General features: G+C 33.0%; 1 protein-coding gene and 1 non-coding gene across 8 annotated transcripts in view; one reads left to right on the top strand and one right to left on the bottom strand.

Annotated features, from left to right (window-relative positions):
- Positions 1-20,673, top strand: part of ADK (adenosine kinase) — a 490,534-nt gene that overhangs the window by 184,401 nt on the left and 285,460 nt on the right. The window lies entirely within an intron of this gene.
- Positions 16,361-16,429, bottom strand: LOC114214253 (small nucleolar RNA SNORD2). The gene has a single exon (XR_003610377.1). It is a non-coding gene; the product is annotated as a small nucleolar RNA SNORD2 (small nucleolar RNA).

The following is a 20,673-nucleotide window of genomic DNA, read 5'->3' as shown; positions in this document are numbered from 1 at the left end:
GGGTGTATAGTTATGAAAGACCCTAACATGATTGTATATCTTTTTATTTAAGTACAAAGCATACTCATATTGTTTCTATCACCAGTATTTTTTTTAATAGCATAGCACAAAGAACTGTATTATGGTGGGGAGACTATGAAAAGGTAAATTTATGGTTAGCTTCCAGATCTGCTCTAGAGTTTATTACCATCTGGTCTCTTTGGAGACTATTATAATTATTCATGGGAATGTTTTCAACACACAAAAAAAGCATGATTTGTGTATTGGCAGAAAGTAAAAAATACCAGTGGTTTAAACCATATGTAGTTTTCTTAGAGTTAGGCAGGGGAAATGAACTGAAGAACTAATTGAGAATCATCAGTAGTGATGTGGTTTGTCTCATTTTTGTCAGAATTTATTCATAATGAACAAAATATTGCAAAACAAGAAAAGCTAATGGTAATATAAATGCAATAATAACTCCATGTGGCCTATTACTTTACCTTCATTTTAATTCATGATATATAAGATGGCCTCAGATAAATCTTGGTGTAAATCTCAGAAACAAAATGAGGACTATATACCAAATTTTGAGAACTTTTAAAAATGAAAACAAAACATGCATGTTAAAATAGTTTTGAACACTGGAACAATGCCTCTCTGAAAGGTATTTGTTATGAATTTAATGCAAACATTATTTTAAATAATTTTATGTGTCATGGACTAGTTTAAACTTTTTCTGAAGCTTGAGTTGATTTAGTAGTAAAAGCATAAAAACAAATACCTTTTCACTTTTCCGTTCTAAGAGTTGGAGAGGTCTGTAAAAAATGAGATGACAAATAAAAAAATAGAAATCATCTATTTTTATTCAGCTGTTTTAAAACAAAAATGCCTGGTGGGCTGGGAATATACAGGAAATTTAAATTTGTGATTGAGAATAAGAAATGCATTTGTGGTTTAAAAAAGAAATACCAGCGTGTCACATTAAAGTTATGATATCCACGGTATTGTGCAGTTAGCAGGAAAATGTATTACATCAGGGGGTATGTTGCACTTTAGAGAGCTAGTGTGGGGCTGCTGAATGAAGAGAATAACTCCATAGAAGGCATGAACATTAATAATCCAGTCAGAGAGGAAGAATTTTGTTGTCTCTCATGTAACATAAAACAGATGTTACATTCTATTAAAAACCTTCTTAACTAAAATGAATGTTTAGATCACTGGTCAATAGGAGAAACATGAACAATGGCAATTTAATGATTTTAAAATTTATTCTGTTTGTCAGTTAATATTGGTGGTAGGGAGAGTGAAGGGAAGCTTGGCAAATGTTACTGTATTTTGGATGTCTTCATTTAGAAAGTTGAAAGGCAACAGTAAACTATATTACTATTTTATTTATTTTGTTTTACAAATTTAAGCTATTTCTTTCTCAAGAATTGTAAAAACAAGAGATTTAGAAACTGAGTCCAGATTCAATAAGTTTGAATAGGTGGCTTAAGTATATTTAAAAGTATCATCAGTTAACTTTAAATGAATGTTGGAAACATTAAGCAATTGGCAGTTGAAAGTAGACATACAGAAAGGGCTACATGTGGATGTTAACACAAGGTCCTAAGTATCTTTTCTTTTCTTTTAGATTTACTATTTTTCAGTATTTTTTTCCATTTGAAAAATGTATGTATAATTTATATACAGTTAAATTGACCTTTTTAATGCACAGTTCCATAACATTATGACACATGCACACAGTCAGGTAACCACTGCCAGAAATAAGCTGTAGAATAGTTCCATCCCCATAGAATTTCCCCATGCCCTCCCCTACCTCAGCTCCTGGCAATCACTACTCGGTTTTTGTTGGTAGAGATAGTGCTCCTTGGTGTGCCAAGACTAAGGCTCTAACTGCTCTTTTTCCTGGGACATTTCTGAGCATTGTTTATACAGGTGGTGGACTTAGGATATGAGGTAACGGACTTCATTACTGTTTGCTATAAAATTAGTGGTTTCCCTAGCTTGATGTTCCTCACCTGCCAGTGCAAACTCACTGCCTACATAGCATCTATTTGAACCATATTGTCTCACCTCTGTAGGATGTGGGGGAAGGGTAATTGGTGCAAATATGCTTGTATTCTTATACTTTGCCATGAGTAATAAAGTCTTTTGTGTTTGACCCAGAAGTCTTATGTCTTCTGCCTTCATCTATGAATTTAGTCACCGACTTTTTTGTTAGCCTTTTAAACAGGGTAAAATCAAATCCCATATCTCATATTTTTCTGTCCCTATAGTTCTGCTTTTTTCAGTGTTTCATATTGAGGAATCCAACTCCTGGCCAAAATCTTCCGTGTGATTTTTTAGGCCCAATTAGAGGCATTTACAAAGGTTTTACGTAGCTGGTTTTAGTGGGAAAGCCTGGTGCAAAGCCAGTACATTGCAGTTTCTGAAGGCAGTTTCGGTCAAGGACTCATCCCCCACTGGGGATGTGTTCTCACATATATCTGCATTCCTAGCCCATGCATCTTCATTTGGGGGCCTCTCTATCTGGGCCTTTCGGAGAGGCCTGCCTCAGATGCCTCTGTCAACAGCTTCTTACTAGGGAAGTGAAGGCAACTTTGAAGACCTCTTTCTCTGCTGTAACTTAGTACTCAGGACTCTTCCACTCCTAGCTCTTCTCTCTCTACCTTCCCTGGGACCTAGGATCATAAAACTGCCAGAGTCTTTTGTCAGGGTCTCCTTGGACAAAGAACCCCCACATCTGTGCTGAAACACCTGATCCTTGGCCAGTATGCTGGTCCTTGAGGGAAAATGGACGTGGAGAGCTGGCACTCCCTCTGGTTTAGCCTCTTACTGCATCATAGTAGGTGATACATTTTGTCTTGTCTAAATTAACTCCCACAGAATCTGGCAGCTCATTGGAGTTCTTGTCACAAATGAATGGAATCATACAGTGTATAGCTTTTCAGTCTGGCTTCCTTCAGTTGGCATAAGTGCATCTGAGACTCATCTATTTTGTTGTGTATCAGTAATTTATTTCTTTGACAGCTGACTAGTATTCCATCGTTTAGATGTACTGCAGCTTATATATTCATTCCCAGTAGAGGAATATTTGGAATGTTTTCATTTTTGGTGGTTGTGAATAAAGCTGTCATAAACATTTGTGTATAAGTTTTTGTGTTAACATTGTGTTATTTTAATTATTACTGAGTTTTGAGAGTTCTTTATATATTCTGAATACACGTCTATCATCAGATATGTGATTTGCAAATACTTTGTCCCATCTGTTCTTTTCATTTTCTGAATAGTGTCTTTCAACGAGCAGAAGTTCTTAGCAATTTATCAGTTTGTTTTTCATTGATTATGCTTTTATGTGATAGTTAAGAACTCTTTGCCTAATCCAGGGTCAGAAAGATTTTCTCCTGTATTTTCTAATAAAAATAATTACCTTTTATATTTACATCTCTGATCCATTTTCATTTAATATTTGTATGTGTAAGAAGATATGGAACAAGGTTCCTCTTTTTCTCCCTCTTTGGCATATGGATATCCAATTGTTCTAGTCCATACCCTTTCCTGAAGTTTTTAAAAATTGTTTTAATTGCCTTTGTGCTTTTCTTGAAAATCAATTATATGGTTGTATTTCTGTACTCTGTAGTCTGTTCCATTGATCTGTATATTTATTCTTTCTCCAATATCATGCTGAACTGATTACTGCAGCTTCATAGTAACCCTTGATGTGTTTGGGATTTTTTTTGTCTTTGTTTTTGGTCTCTATAATCATGTTAAAATGAGTCTGGAAGTTGAAATTATTACATTTTACAGGTTGAAAATGCTTTATATTTATAGTTATAGATATATAAATTTTCACTTATTGGATTTTGATATAATTGTATGTGTTAGAAAATGTTTTTTCAGTATGCAGAGGAAAGTACTGTTAACTTAGTTGAAGGGGATTTTGAAATAATAGGACTAATAAAAAGTAAATAGATAGTAAAAGGAAAGCATACATCTTATCACTACCTTTTTGTTTTAAATATTTATTTTTAAAGGAGACTTATTTTGTTGCGGTGAGTGGTTTGATTTTTATAGGTTTTTCCAGCAACATAACCTTGGACACACATTTTAGAGCAAATGGTCTATATGAGAGCTATAGGTAACACCGGCAGGGGGCAGGGAGGTGATTCAGGGAAGACAGTGCAACCAGTAAAAAGTAATTAAGCCAGATACCATGATAGGTTGCTGGAGCTTTATACTGTGGAGAAATTTTGAGAAATATCAGTGTCAGAATTGCTTTCAGAATGAACCGACTGGAAGTGTGAGTGTATTTCCTGTTAATGGTTGTGGAGTGCAATCCATAGAATTGTTCACCTGTCTAGTGCTCAGGTGGTCATAGCAAATTTCACCAGTTCAGGAGAAAAGCTCTTAGTTATAAACAGGAAGATACTAGCTGTTAGAAGTAACCAGAGCAAGGGCAAATGGGTAGGTCCAAAGGATAGGGGAGGGGCATTGACAGCATTTGATGCATACCCTTATGACTTTTAAGTGCCCTTCCTGGATTATTATAATACATAACTTTAATCACGTCATCCTTGTAATGATATTTTCTAGATAAATTAAATTTTCTGTAACTTTTTGTGTATTTATCCCTGTTGTCATGCTATTTAATTACCTAGAAGAGCTTCCTAACTGCACATTTAGAGATATTATTGTATATTCCCTCTTCAGATCATATATTTTAAAATGTTAAATGATAAGGATATATAAGATGGCAGATAAGCATATAAAATGTTTTCAATGTCTTTAGCCATCAGAAAAGTACAAATTAAAACTACACAAAATCCCTGCATATATATTTGAATAGTTAAAAATTAAAAATGCTGACAATAACACGTGCTAGTGAGAATGTGGAATGACTGAATCTCTCATACACTGCTGGTGGGAATGTAAAATGACATAGCCACTCTGAGAAACAGTTTGGCTTTTCTTATAAAATTAAACATACATTCCATATGACTCAGAATTCTTGAGTATTTAAATAGAGAAATGAAAACTTATGTTCACACAAAAACTTGATACACAAATATTTATAGCAGCTTTATTTGTAATTGCTCCAAATTAGAAACAATCCAAATAACCTTCAACAGGTGAATGGATAAACAAACTGATATATCTCTACAGTGGAATACTACTCAGCTTTAAAAAGGAATAACATATTGATACAGACAGCAATTTGAATGGGTATCAAGGGCATCACACTGAGTTTGAAAAAACTATCTGAAAGGTTGCATTCTGTATGACTTCAAAGATACAATGTTCTTGAAATTTAAAACATATGTTTTGGAAAATAGAACAGTGGTTGCCAGAGGGTAGGAATGAATGGGAAAGGAGGATAGTGTGAACATAAAGTTGTTGCACGAGGGGTCTTCTTGGTGGTGATGGAACAGTTCTATGTATTGATTGTGGTGATGGTTGTTTCACAAATCTATACAGGTGATAAGATTTTAATAGACTGTAAAAACACTCACACAAGCAAGAGTGCATATAAAATCTAGTGAAACTGAATGGATTTAGTAATTTACTACTGTACCAATGTCAGGTTCCTGAATTTGAAAATGGACCATGGTCATGTAATATGTTATCATTAGAGCAGGCTGGGAGAAGGTGATGTGGGAGCCCTTTGTACTATTTTTACAGTTTGTTGTGAATCTAAAATTAGTCTGTAGTCATTGAGTAAGCCCCATTTATTCACATAATTTGCATCTTATATCTAAGCTAATTCTCTCTCCATGGCAGAATAATCCCATGATGTGTATTTTTTTTTAATACAAAGCAAGGGCTTAAAAGACTACAGAACTAATTGATGAAAACAAATTTTCTAAACTATTTTTCCTTTGTCTATTTTTTACCTTCACAAAATTCCAGGATTGCAAGTATAATTAAAATAGTTTTATTTTCAAACTGATCTACTTTATAGACAAAACTAGAGGGCCCTCATGATTTCTTCAGAATTCTATGCTATAAATTGAAGCTTTTGGTGGTCACCTATCTCATTGGCATAAACATAAAATCTCCTCTGCCTATGAAATGATTTTCCTTCATTTGACCAATTTGTACCCATTTAATGTGTCTCCAGCTTAAACATCATTTTCTCATGGAGTTCTTACCTTTGATATTCCTCTTCAAATCTGTGTTTAGTGCCATTCATATGCTCTTATACCAGGCTGCATTCATTTTACAGATGTACAAAATGACCAAATAATAGGAAAGTTAATCACCCAACTGAAACAGTGGCATTCTGTGTAAAACTTCAGAATACATCCTAAATCTTAAATGTACAAATAAATTATTCAAAACATGAGACCACCCAACCCATTCTAGTGATATTTAACAGAGATATATTTGTAACTGGTGGACGAAGAATCACTCCCTAGGTACAAGATCAATTGCTGTTCATTTTATTCACCTGAAGATAAATCACTTTCACAGATTTTGCAGACTTCTCCTTTTCCTGAAAAAATGATTTATTAAAGTGGAGGTTTCTTTATTATATCAATGCTGGCTTTCTCTTCCCTTTATAATACTTCTATATTGAGGGAAGCCAGAGGCCAATAGTAGTCTTGTCTGTTCTGCTCTTTATTTCGTTGTTATTTTAAAACCCGTTGTTGAAATTCTTTTCCGTTTTGAAGGGCCATTTTTCTCTTACATATTAGAGAATTTTAAATATTTGAGCTGATATTAATGTATTCTATTACTATAAATTCTTTCGTTTGATTTTAAAAATACCTACTGATTTATATTCATTTAGCATATTTTAGAATTCAACTGTATTGACCAGAAAAATAGTGTTTTTTGGGGGTGTGTGTGGGGGGGAGGAAAAGTTGTAGAATACTGGTTAAAAATCTAAGGAAATGTTTTCAATGTTTCACCATGTATGTACATTTTGCATTGTTTATATTATTATATAAGAACTCACTTGTTTCCCTATATTCCCATATACTATTTGACAGTTTGAATAATGTGACAGTTTTCATTTCTGCACCTAGTGACTTTTCATTCTTAAAATATTTTCTAAACCAGATTTCAGATCATATACTCTGTTTTCTAGTTTGGGAACTCTTAATGTTACTATTCAAAACAGTAAGCAATTGATGTTTTGTGAAAATGAGGGGTAGTACTATTTGCTTTGATAAAGTGAATAGAAGTTTGGACTCTTCTGGAAAATTTAAGATACGTAGTTTTAATGTATATATATTTCAGGGGTATGTAGATTGACAGATTAAGGGATCAGAACAGAGTGATGAAATAAACATGAATAGCAATGGAAATTCGGTAAGAGTATATAAAAACTGGTAACCAGCATAGGAAAACTGAGGAATTGGTATTTGGGGAGAATTATTTTCCACTCAATGTGCTTTCTTACTGTTTTAATCATTTTTATAATGTGCTGTGTGTTATCAATTTAAATAAATACATACTTTTGAAAAGTTAAAATGGCTGACATGTTTATACAGTAGTAACTTGTTTAATCAATATTTAATTTTTGTCAATTTGCAGAATATAATTGTACTGGTAATAGTATAATATGTAGAGCATTGGACAGTGCCTTTCAAATACTTGTAAAGAAAACACCACAAACTTCTTCCCAAACAGATATTTCTTAGTGATTGTTAAGATTAATTCTTGGTCATTCAGTAAGTCTTATTTATCACATCCTTTGCATCTTATATCTAAGCAAATTCAGATATATACCTTTATCCTTTATGTCAGGAATTTAAAGCGAGATAAATTTTATGCCTGCCCTTATTCATGAACGCTTGGTCCTCATTTTCTTGTGCTATATATAACCTTGTGACATCAAAAGTTAGTTTACTATTTATAGTTATGTTTCTTCTCCTTGATAGTGTACTACCAAGGTATATTCAGTGATGTCCTGGATTTGTTTCTTTCACATTTAAATTCATTTTTACTATAATATCAACAAAATTTCTTATACTTGATATGGCAAGTCTACATTCAATGGAGTTTTATAATCATTACCCTTTTTTCTTTTTTTTATTATTATGTTATGTTAATCACCATACATTACATCATTAGTTTTTGATGTAGTGTTCCATGATTCATTGTTTGTGTATAACACCCAGTGCTCCATGCAGAATATGCCCTCTTTAATACCCATCATCAGGCTATGTTTCTTGCTCTCTCTGTTTTTGTTCGTTTGTTTTCTTTTGCTTTCTACTTATGGCTTCTTCAGAGTTTTTTTATGTTTGGATGTCCTCAATCCAAAATCCACCATGTGTTGGCTCTCATGTAGTTGCTTACATAATACAAATAACTACTCTTGGAGTTTTGTATATTTATTTGGCTGACACCGTATTGAAAATTGTTTTGACAGTTGTTCATTTATGAACTTTCTTAGTGCAGAAATATGCATTGCAAGAGCAGCATGCTAAGGCTTGTGCTGTTGTGGGTAATTGTTGACTATATGTGTATTTTCAAATGTTTAAAGATTTTAAAAATGTAAAGCATATACTTAGTACAAATGTCACCATTCCTTGGTGCCTTCTATAAACTCTCTTCCCCTAAGTTAAACTGCTGTTTTGGTCAGCAAAAACAGTTTCTAATTGTAGGTCTCTCATAAAAGTGAAGTGGTCTAACACAAACTTTCGAAAAGTAGGGAATACTCTTTTCTTCTTGCCATTTTGGCTTTTGAAAGGTTTCATAGGAATACTCCACTTTCAGAGAAACTTGTATATCTTTTTCTGTCCTTTTACTTTTAATCTGTGTAACTTTTAATCTAAAATATGTCTTCTGTAGACATACATATATTTCTTTATTTTTAAGATTTATTTATTTATTTGAGAGAGAGGGAGAGAGTGGGGTGCAAGCAGGGGGAGGGCAGAGAGAGAGGGAGAGAGAGAATCTCAAACTGACTCCCCACTGAACACAGAGCCCGACCCAGGGCCTGATCCCACAAACCTCAGACCACCACCTAGGCAGAAACCAAGAGTTGGATGCTCAGTCCACTGAGCCACCCAGGCACCCCCATACATGTCTTTTAGATATAGTTATCATAATTATTGTTCTGACAGTATGAAATTTGTTCCTTTATATTATTTGAATGGAGTCAGTTTGCTCTTCCATAAAACGTCTTCTACTCTGTATATAAAACAGCTCGTTTTTTACTAAGGCCTTTGAGAAAAACATTTGAATAAGCTTAATTTTCATTACATTTAAAAATTCCTGTTATCTAATATGTCAAAAGTTCATGTTTATTCCCCTTATTTTCATGCCATGGTGCAGATCCCAAAAACAAATAAAAATAGTTATTTGGTGTTTCTTGAATACTAGATTTTAATCTTATTAAGTAGTGGTTATGTATTTTATAAGGTTATCTTCTGTCATGGAGATACAAATATTAAATATAACACTTTAGTTAAATTTATGTGCCATTACATTTTTCTCTGATAGATTAAATATTTGTATTGAAAGTTTATTGCCATTTAGAATTGTATGCCTGTATGCCACTAATGATATTGATAAGTGATTTACAGTTACAATAAAATGTAATTATAATATGGGTGGGCCTCATCTACTATAATTGATTAATTAGCTTATAATTAATGCAAACTGGTCTACATTTTTATTGATTTTCAGTTTCTAATCAGTCTGACTTGAAGCAATATTGTTTATATTTTGTTTTTCTGCCTTAAAAATCTCTTAAATGTGGAAAGAAAACACTAAAATTATTCAAATGCAAAGTTAAAAGTATTCCATAATGTAAGAAAAAAAAGCAATCTTGTTTTTGAAATGTTCAGTTTATTTGATTTTGTGTATAAAAGTTCCTTAGGGACTTAAAAAATGCTTTTCTGAAATTAAAAAAAGGCATAGAATAGAAATAAAGCTTTAAAAATGCTCTAAATCCTTTTGCATTAAAAAAAGGTTTTCATTTTTTTAAAAAAAAGCATCACTTTTAAGCAGTGCTTACAATATGTATTCAGCAATTGGTGTATGGATTATAATACAAGCAACTAAATCTCTGGCTTTACTATTCTCTCTACTGATTACTGCTGTTGAGTAAGAAGTTTCATGTGGGAATAGGAAAAAGTGAACTCATCATTCCCCTGAGCATCTGGAATAAGTTCCTGCCAGAGGCAAGATAGTAATTTTTATCTTTTTATCTGTGTAGCAAACCTTGTGCTGTCCTGAAGTGAATCACATCCACAGACTCATTGACTCTCACAGAAGGATTCCAGTGTTTGTGTGATTTCTTTTGTGGAAAAATTGCATGTCTTTGACTCCTACACAATTCCTTTATAAATAATAAAAATTTCCCCATGACACAGATCCTTCAACCTTAACATTTTTTGATAATTATCAATGAAGTCCTTGAATATTACTATTAAAACATTTGTGGTTTTGAATATTACCTCTGAATACTGGTAATGTAAAAACATGAAGTTTATTTCAACTCTTCTGTGGCTCTTTAGAGAAAGACTTCTTTTTGTATAGTCTTAAGAAAAACTTTGTAAACCTCTTGGATGATAGAAACAGTCATAACAAGTGACAGGTATGGTGGGAGCTCACAAGATAGAAGGTGTTCTCCATGCTCTGCCGTCAGGTAGGTAAGTGATCTTGGGGAAGTGCTTCAGCTTTTTAATCTATTCACTGATTATTTTAGTCTTGATTACTAAGGCTTATTATGGTTCCAAAATTTCATGGCATCTCTCCATTTTTAATTATATTGGTTTTTTTAAAAAACCGTATCAGATTCAAAGGGAGTCTGGGAAAGTTCTATTAGCACTTAAATTAAATTTGAGTTGCTAGATATCTTATTGCTTCTCACTTTTCACTCACTGCTTCCACTGTGTGTGCTTATGATTATTTAAGCCATATGCACTTAATGCATGAAGTCCAAGCAGAGGACTGTGGTAAATCACCAAAACTTCATTATAACTATTTATTCACTCTGTGGATTTGGTTGTACTGTGGTCAAATTTTTTCTAATTTTATATGCATATCTTGAGAATTTGTTACTTGGCCAAGCTCACATGACTAGGTACTGTGATAAGTAAGGGCTAAGTGTTCAAGACCAGCTTTCCTGACTAAATTTATTCCTACAAGTTAAACCACCTAGTTGCTTTTTCATCATTTCACTTTTTAGAATTATTAACAAAGTATGTATATGTCAGCTTTTTAAAAACTTCTCTATCACTTGGAGGAATAATAAAATGACCCAAAAAAGGAAGAAAAACATCTTAGCTGATATATAAAGTATATACTTAGTCCTATGCAATCAAGAGTTAATGATACAATGTTTGTAGACTAGGCTTAATTTTGTTTTATTATAAGCCCCTTTTGGGGTAGTAGTTATTTAATATGGCTTTTATCTTCTTTAATGCTTAGATATTGCTAGAAATGTAGGGGGTGGGGCCAGGTGAGTTGGGAAAGATTTACAGATAGAATTTTCAGGAGCTGAACAGAACAGCTTATTGTCCTTAGAAGGTTTTTTAATATTATTCAAATTTTTCATTAAGATATTTAGCTCTTACTCAGGACCATCTAATTTTTTCTTTCTTTTACAATTTAGTCAGTTCTTTCTATCTTGTCTTCAGTTAAAATTGGACAGTTGGTCCATATTCTTTCTAATTTTCATTATGTTTAAAACTGAGGTTTCCTCATTTGTTGGTAAATATTAGGTACTATTTATAAATTCCCAATTCTTGGTTATAGAACTACTTATTTATCTTATCATATATCTAAATATATATGTCTGTCAATCCACACTAAGAAATACAGTTTACATCACTTCTATGGATGCCTGTGTGTATATATTTAACTGAAATTTTTCATTAAATAATTTCTGCCCTTCGTACCTTGCAAGGCACTTTGGTTTTTTATTCTGTTCTATTAGTTATAAAAATGATGCTTGTGACCCATTACAGTTATCATCCTCCATTAGTGCCTCACATACTACTGCTTGAAAAGCATTGAAAGATGTTGATTAGTATAAATGGAAGAATATTCTCCATCTTGTTCACATAATAGATATTACTGGGTTATTTTATAAAATATTCATTTCATAGGATGGTTTGTATCTTGTTATAAATATTAGAGTTTTCCTTTTTTTAAAATTTTGTATCAAGTGAATCAAGAGCCCTACTGTTCAGTACACCTTTAGCAAGCCTATTTCAAGTCTTTCTTAAAAAAAAAAAAAAGATTTTATTATTTATTAGTCAGAGAGAGAGAGAGAGAGCACAAGCTGTGGGGAGTGGCAGGCAGAGGTAGAAGCAGACTTCCTGCTGAGCAAGGACCCCGATGTGGGACTCAATCATGACCTGAGCTGAAGGCAGACACTTAACTGACTGAGCCACCCAGTCGTCCCTTGTTTCAGGTCTTTCTGTCTCAGATAGTTACTCCATCCTTATAATACTTCAATATAATTTCATTGCATCTGTTATTATCCCCATTTAGAGATGGAAAACTGAGTGTTGGGAGATGGCTGATAGATTTTTCATGTGCCTGCACAGTCTCTAAGCAAAGGCATTTACATTGGCAGTGTTTTGTATGAGGAAAAATTTCTGGATAGGCAAATAAGTAACATGTCCCTCCTTGGAGACATGCCAAAATTAAAAATAAAAGACCTCACCTTTCCCTTCCTGTAGATTTGCTTATATACTAGAGTAATGGGTAATCTTTCTTTTTGGAGCAGAGTAGAAACCTTTAGAAGATGAGAGTTTCTTAGTTTTAGGATTACTCTCCTGTGCTGTTCTCTGCTGCACGTGCCAGTAATATCCAGCCTTCATTGCATTGCCCCATGAGGATTGCAACTCAGGGATATAGCACTAGGTTATTGCTCTGGCTGCTGTCTTTGCCATGAGCAATAAATTGTCTTTGTCTCTGATCCAGAGGTCTCATGTCCTTATGTCACTCTGTGTGTGTGTGTGTGTGTGTGTGTGTGTGTGTGTGTGTGTGTGTGTGTAGAGAAAAAAAGAGAAAGAAACAGGCAGACACTGGCTAATTTGGTAGACCCTTGATGGTTTCTGAATTAATACTTGTTTATAGGAAGTGCAAGCCTGCGCAGTTAGTAAGTAGCAGAACTGCAGTTTGGCTTTAAAGCCTTACATAGGTGGATAACATACCTAGGAAATATAGTGCTAATGACTAGAATTTGGCATAAGCAGATAACATAAATATTCTATCACATTTGCACGTTTATGATCTCTGACTGAATATTTTCTCTCCACCCCTATATGTTAAACTAAAAAAAGGTGGTAGGCTGAGATTGGGATATCTAGAGGTGAAATTCTATTTATATGGGTAAAATTTTGTATAAATATATACATATATTTCATAATACACTTAAAAATAAGTATAATCACCTTTAATAATAATTCATTAAAAGAATCTACTTCATGCCCAGAGAATAAAAATAATTCTAGAATTTTTGAAGTTAACATATTTCTAAGTAGTTAGATTTATAATGCAAACTAAAAAACTGGACTTAATGTATCATTTATTTATAATAAAAGTTTAAAAACTAAATCTATCTCATAATTGTGACAGAGGCAAAATTAGAGCGTCTCTATATTACTTGTTATGGAATTGCCTCATATCCATAAATATTGATTTCAAATGACAGGGCTTATGTAATACTTTGGGTATTATTTATTAATCCTGTGTTTTAAGGAGTAACTCATTATGTAAGTTGACCTTGTGGAACATTTAAGGGAAATTCCTTCATTTAGCATTAACATAGGTTTCTGTGTGATATATAGAACAGTTGATTTAACATTAACATCTGTGTCTAATACAAACCTATTGTCCATTTATTTCAAATTTTTATGTATAGAGAGAATATAAAATAGTTTATGCAAAAACATATGGATTAGTCCTTTACTAATACAATTTTATATTAAAAACCCCTTCATACCCACTTAAATGTGTATATAATTTGCATTATATATTTCATAGTAGGAGATAAGAAATAGACTAAACCTTTCATTCCCAGAGCTAGGAATTCTTTATCCTGTGTTTGGCTATGTGAGAAAGATGACGGTATTCTTGTTTTACATAAGCTATCATCAACAAACACTTATTACAGATACTACATCTCTACATATCCATTCATAAATATAGCCACATTTCCTGAAGTATAGCTAGAACTGTCTGACACGGATGATTATGAAAAAAATAGCAGCATACATAATTTGTAAATATTGACTGGTTACTTAGGATATTCTGAATCACAGTTACTCCAAATTGCATATCATGCCAGAAGAAATCAGGATGATAACAGAATAAATGATGGATAGAAACTTGCATAAAATCATGCTGTTTGTACAGAGGCAGAATAACCCAAGCTTTCGGATGAAGTTGGGCCGTCAACCTTTTTTCAATTCTTTTGTTTGCTTTTAGTCACCTTTCTTATTTTCTTCAGAATTTACTTGAATAATTTATTCCTATCTTCAGACCCCTACCCGGTCTCCTATCCCTTTATTGGGAGACAACTTCTCAACTTCTCCTACTAAGCAATCATTTTAGCCATTAAGAAGTGTTTTCAATGTCTGAACCCTCTGTACTTAAAATGCAATAAGTTATTTTTTAGTCTTCATACTAAGTATCCAGTATCCAGTACCATTTGAAATTTTTAATATAGAACGTTTCCACTTAGCAGTTCTTCATACCTTAATATATAATTATGGAAAAGGTGTAATTTCCTTTGTTGATTAACTGTTATTGGTTAATGCTGAAGTAATTGCTGATATTTGTTTTCTCTGTTCTCTTTTTAAAAAATACCACTTGCGGGCGCCTGGGTGGCTCAGTCGGTTGAGCGACTGCCTTCGGCTCAGGTCATGATCCTGGAGTCCCAGGATCGAGTCCCGCATCGGGCTCCCTGCTCAGCGGGGAGTCTGCTTCTCCCTCTGACCCTCTTCCCTCTCGTGCTCTCTATCTCTCATTCTCTCTCTCTCTCTCAAATAAATAAATAAAATCTTTAAAAAAAAATAAAATAAAATAAAAAATACCACTTGCTTTCTTGTTAGTACTTTACAAACATTTACCAAGTTAATGTGTCAGTTGTGAAACAGATATAAAATTGTTTTTGAAAAAAAAGAAAAAAATTTTAAATGAAAGTGTTTTTGGCAGTCAAACTTTTTCTTTGAGAGTGAAGGGATACTGGATTACAATCAATATTTTTAGATATTTCATATGTAGAGAACCAAATAAAATTATAAAGTTGATAAAAATATCGATGTGCTATGAAACTTCACACTTTATATGTTCATGTCCCCAAATTGGAGTGTTTTAAGAAGCATGAAGAATTCTCCAAATTAGTTTACGTATTGCTTTTCCGGTTATATTCTGTAGATTTTTAAAAAATAGTAATTCTGCAAGAAAGGCAAGGAAAACTTGTTTTGGAAAGAGTGAAAACTGCAAATGCATTTTATGTTCACTGTATATTGTATCTAGCTGATAAACTATAATCATTATTGTAATATGCATTCAGAAAATGTAAGCTTATAGGTATAATGATGGCTATTTTGTAAATACAAAGATTTAAGCATTAGTCGAAATCTGAAATAGTTATCAATGAAGGCTTTAAAAATTTGCCTATAACCTTTTTTTTTTTAAACATTTTATTTATTATTTGACAGAGAAAGAGACAGCGAGAGAGGGAACACAAGCAGGGGGAGTGGGAGAGGGAGAAGTAGGCTTCCTGCTGAGCAGGGATCCTGATGCGGGCTCGATCCCAGGACCCTGGGATTATGACGTGAGCCGAAAGCAGACGCTTATCGACTGAGCCATCCAGGTGCCCCTGCCTATAACCTTTAAAGCTGGCATTTTTAAACCGTGATGTATGGGTTATCATTTAAAATGGAGGTCTGTTTATGGAGCTATTGGAGGTCCTTAAATCCATTAAAAACATAATTTTTTAATGTGTGATTTTTCTGGAGGATACTTAATTTATCATATTCTCAAAAAAAAAAAAATCCAAGACTTCAAAAATGGTTAAGAACCACTGATTTAAAACCACTGATAGGGGCTCCTGGGTGGTTCAGCTTTTTATATGTGTGTATATAAATATAAATAAAATAATGTCTCTCTAAACAAAAAGACACAAAAAACAAAGTTATGTAGTGATATTAACTTGTTGACAAAGAATGTAACCAAGGCATTGCAGGAACCTAACCCTTTATTTCCCCTAGGAGCAATGGTTCTGTATTCACAAATTAGAGCCAAGGAGGCTAATCTCATTGACCTTTTGAAGTGTCTCTCTCTCTCTCTCTCTCTCTCTCATTTTTTTGTTTAATTTAACCGACCTCACATCAAACCACAACTTCTTGTTCATGCCATGTATTCCGTTTGGAACATTAATTATGTCCAAATAATCAAGTGATCAGCAATGAGTATTCTCTTCATTTTAGGTCAGTCCTGAAAGATGATTGCCATCATTTCTTTTCTTTCTTTTTTTTTTTTTAAAGATCTTATTTATTTATTTGACAGAGAGAGAGTGATAACGAGAGCAGGAACACAAGCAGGGGGAGTGGGAGAGGGAGAAGCAGGCTTCCTGCCGAGCAGGGAGCCAAATGCGGGACTCGATCCCAGTACCCTGGGATCATGACCTGAGCTGAAGGCAGACGCTTAACGACTGAGCCACCTAGGCAGCCCTTCAATTTCTTCTGATAAACAATTGGTTCAATAGATTATGGTTAGAAATGAGTTTGGGATATGCGTGTTTAGGATAGAAAATATTTAAGAATTTATTATTAAGAATCTTTGATTAACAGTTTCAAAGATCATATAGAGTAATGTTTAGGTATTTCAGAATATTCTTGCAATTTTTATTGTGGAGGTGTGGTAAACTGTTAGTTTCAGGATAGCTTTACTGATCATCTAGTACATTTTTAATCATAATGTTTCCTTTTCAAACAATATATTATTTTTTATTATGTTAATCACCATACATTACATCATTAGTTTTTGATGTAGTGTTCCATGACTCATTGTTTGCATATAACACCCAGTGTTCTGTTCAATACATGTGCTCTTTACTACCCATCACCAGGCTAACCCATACCCCCACCCCTCTACCCTCTAGAACCCTCATTTTGTTTCTCAGAGTCCATAGTCTCTCATTGTTATTATAATGAAAAATTCACAGTGAAATGTGTGTATTAACAGTTGCAAATTTGGGGTTTGGAAAAAATGTAAAATCAGTCATGTTTATATATTAAAAAAATCATAATCTAAAGTTTGCTGCCCCACTCATGCCAAAAGATAGTCAATTCCCCTCAACTTTCTGAAATGGTTTAGATTTCTAACATATGCATTTTGCAAAGATGTGTATTTATTGTTTATTTATATTCAGGAAAAACTGGGAGGTTTAGCCATAATGCTGACATATCCATTGATAATCAGTGTATGAAAGAGATTGTTTTTTGCAAGAGAGAATTTATACATTCGTTTAATTACATGCTTTATTTATGTACATGTCTTGTCTATCAAGGAATCTCCATTGTGTGCCAATTATTTCTTAGAAGTGAGTAATGAATTATCCCGGAATCGAAATATTTATTTTATGGACCTTACAAAGTAGTAGTTTCTCTGAATAATAAACTTTTTTGTGTATCTATTAATAACTTGTAATTTTTGATACTAGTTGACTCCCAGGGGTCCATATAGTGTTTACAGCTGTTAAAACTGAACTAAATGAAGACCTAAAATTTTGGAAGTAGTAGTTGCCTGTATTTTTTACTTTATTTTTTGTTACTTAGTGCCTATATGATCACTTGTTATTGTTATTTAAATCCTAACTCTGTCTAATAAATGGGACATTTATGATAATCAGTACTTTTTATTTTAATAAAAATTCCACTCATATTTTCATATCAGTTATAGTCTCAGTCATTGTTTTTTCTTGCTTTCCTCAGAACAATGACTTTATATTAAATCTCAGCATGATTTTTACAATGTACTTCAGATCCTTCCATGCTGAGTTAGTAGGCATTTATTGAATGCTTAATATTTCTTTATAGCATTGGTTTGGAATACATTTCTTGAATTTTAAAATATTTCAAATCAGATTTTACTTTTTGAAGAAATAAAACTTTTATGAGTAACTCTATATTACTTCCAGTTCAAGTTAATAATAGTAGGCATTATTTGAAAAACTAGGAAAGGGGCGCCTCGGTAGCTCAGTCATTGAGTGTCTGCCTTCGGCTCAGGTCATGATCCCGGGGTCCTGGGATTGAGCCCCGCGTTGGGCTCCCTGCTCCGTGGGAAGCTTGCTTCTCCCTCTCCCACTCCCACTCTCCCTGCTTGTGTTCCCTCTCTTGCTGTGGTGTCTCTCTCTATCAAATAAATAAAATCTTTAAAAAAAATAGGAAAAAACTATTATGAAATGACAATCCTGCTTAATACTCCCTTCTGAAGATAATTTAACATTTCTTTGGCAGTCTTTTTTTTTTAATTGTGTTATTTATTTGAGTCCAACAGAAGCAGGATAAAATGAACATTTTAATAACTTTTATATCTTTATAGTCTAAAGATGTTTAAGTGAATTTAATTGTGACTTGTATAGGTATCTATCAAGGATTCCCAAGCTGGAAAGGTATAGAATAATGTAACTGGTGGTAGCCTGACTTCATTGTTGTAACCCAGTAATCATCCTAATTTCAGACTTTGTTGATCTTCGTTCTTTTTCAGCCCCATTCTATCATGTCTACATGCTGTATATCATCATCCCTTACAGTTCTATGTATGAAATCTAATGTTCCAATATTCTACTGTCTGACTAAAGCGTCTCATCCTTTGTAATCTTTCCCTGACTTTTCTCATATAATTTCAGTTCTTTGCATAGAATTCTCCTACCCCTTGTACCTCTTAAGTTTCACTGCCTTCAAGTCTGCCATTCCACTGCTCTTGGATAATCCATCTGACCTCACTTAATTTTTTCTCTCAGTTTTTATGTCCTTTTATTTCACAATGCCTATCCACCAATTCTAGATCAGTCTAACTTACCTTCCACCACTCTTTCATACCTTGGATATTGAGACTACTAGGTGAAAATCATAATAATATATGGGGTGGGTCCTTATACAGATTCTTGGTCTTCAAACCCTCACTTAGCTCATCCTGTAATATTTTTGAAAATTGTAGATTGCTTTCTAGAAATTCTTTTGAAAATTAATGTCTTATATAATTTTCAATAAATACTTTATATTCATCCACTTGAAGTATACTCATTTCCAAAATAGGAATACATTCTAGAAAGTTGAGGAATGTAATTGATAGATGAAAACACTAGTTTGTTTTACTCTGCTTGCAAATAGAAATGTGTTCTTTTAATCACCTGAGATGAGTAGAACAAACCATGTCAAAGAAATTTTGCAGTAAAAATACTGCTTTATGACACAGATTTTTTTATGATATGCAGGATAAGCACTTCAAAATTTGAAAACAATTCCATGATTTTGATAATATTCATTATATAACATGCTAATATTAGGGTAAGCTTTGTAAAAGGTGTATGGGAATTCTCTATTATTTCTGCAACTTTTCTTTAGGTATAAAATTATTTTAAAGTAAAAAATTAAAAAAATTCATTTTTAGTTTTTAAAAATAAACTCATTATTTGGAATAATTTTAGGTTTACAGAAAAGTTTCAAAGGTAGTACAGAGAGTTCCCACATAATCCTTACCTAATTTCCCCCTTGATGTTAGTTTAAAAGATCATTATCAGAGTACCTTTAGTAGCTGAATACATTTAGTAGCTGAATACGTTTAGTTAAGTATTCATTCTAACTTGTTTAGATACAAGCTTTACCATTGATTAACAATTTTAGTACTTTTTACTTTTCCTTTTATTTTAGAAATGATTTACAATTACTCCTGGTAATATAGTTTAGATAGAAACTTGACTAATTCATTATTATTCTTACATTTTATAATATTTTAAATTTTTCTTATTTCTTGGGTTGTATATATATTTAAAATATTATTTATTAAATGCCTAGAGAAATTTTAAATATTCCATTTGTAGTGACATTTGCAAATCTTTCATACTATGTTTTTTTTTTAAATTTTTTATTGTTATGTTAATCACCATATATTACATCATTAGTTTTTGGTGCAGTGTTCCATGATTCATTGTTTGTTCATAACACCCAGTGCTCCATGCAGAACGTGCCCTCCTCAATACCCATCACCAGGCTAACCCATCCCCCCACCCCCCTCCCCTCCAGAACCCTCAGTTTGTTTTTCAGAGTCCATCATCTCTCCTGGTTCGTCTCCCCCTCTGACATACTCCCCTTTTCTTCCTCTCCTGTTATCTTCTTCTTTTTCTTTTTTCATACTATGTTTTAAATATAAAATTCAGTTGCTGTCACTTCATCAAATTGCCAACCCTTAATCTGAATTTTTTATGTATTTCTATAGAAATTAAATAAATAGAATTATTCTTTATTCTTGAGAAATCACATCACAGTGGACTTATATTAGCATACTGGTTACATAAAATTTATATATAAAAAACATAAAAACTAAATTTCCTAAAGCATGTATATTTTTTAATTATCTAAAATTAAATTTTAAACCCATTCAGTGAGTCCATCTATGTACAACACATTTTTCTAGGCATTATAAGGGAGTGACAAATGTCTGCATCTATAGTACTTTCCGTTTCTTCTCCAATTGTCATTTTTC

This window comes from Eumetopias jubatus, unplaced genomic scaffold, assembly GCF_037043125.1.
Source record: "Eumetopias jubatus isolate StellerSeaLion01/CBP00866 unplaced genomic scaffold, mEumJub1_p1.0 scaffold_17, whole genome shotgun sequence".
Classification (NCBI taxonomy): Eukaryota; Metazoa; Chordata; class Mammalia; order Carnivora; family Otariidae; genus Eumetopias; species Eumetopias jubatus.
The sequence above is the reverse complement of the archived record's forward strand: the minus strand, read 5'-3'. Positions and strand labels throughout refer to the sequence as shown.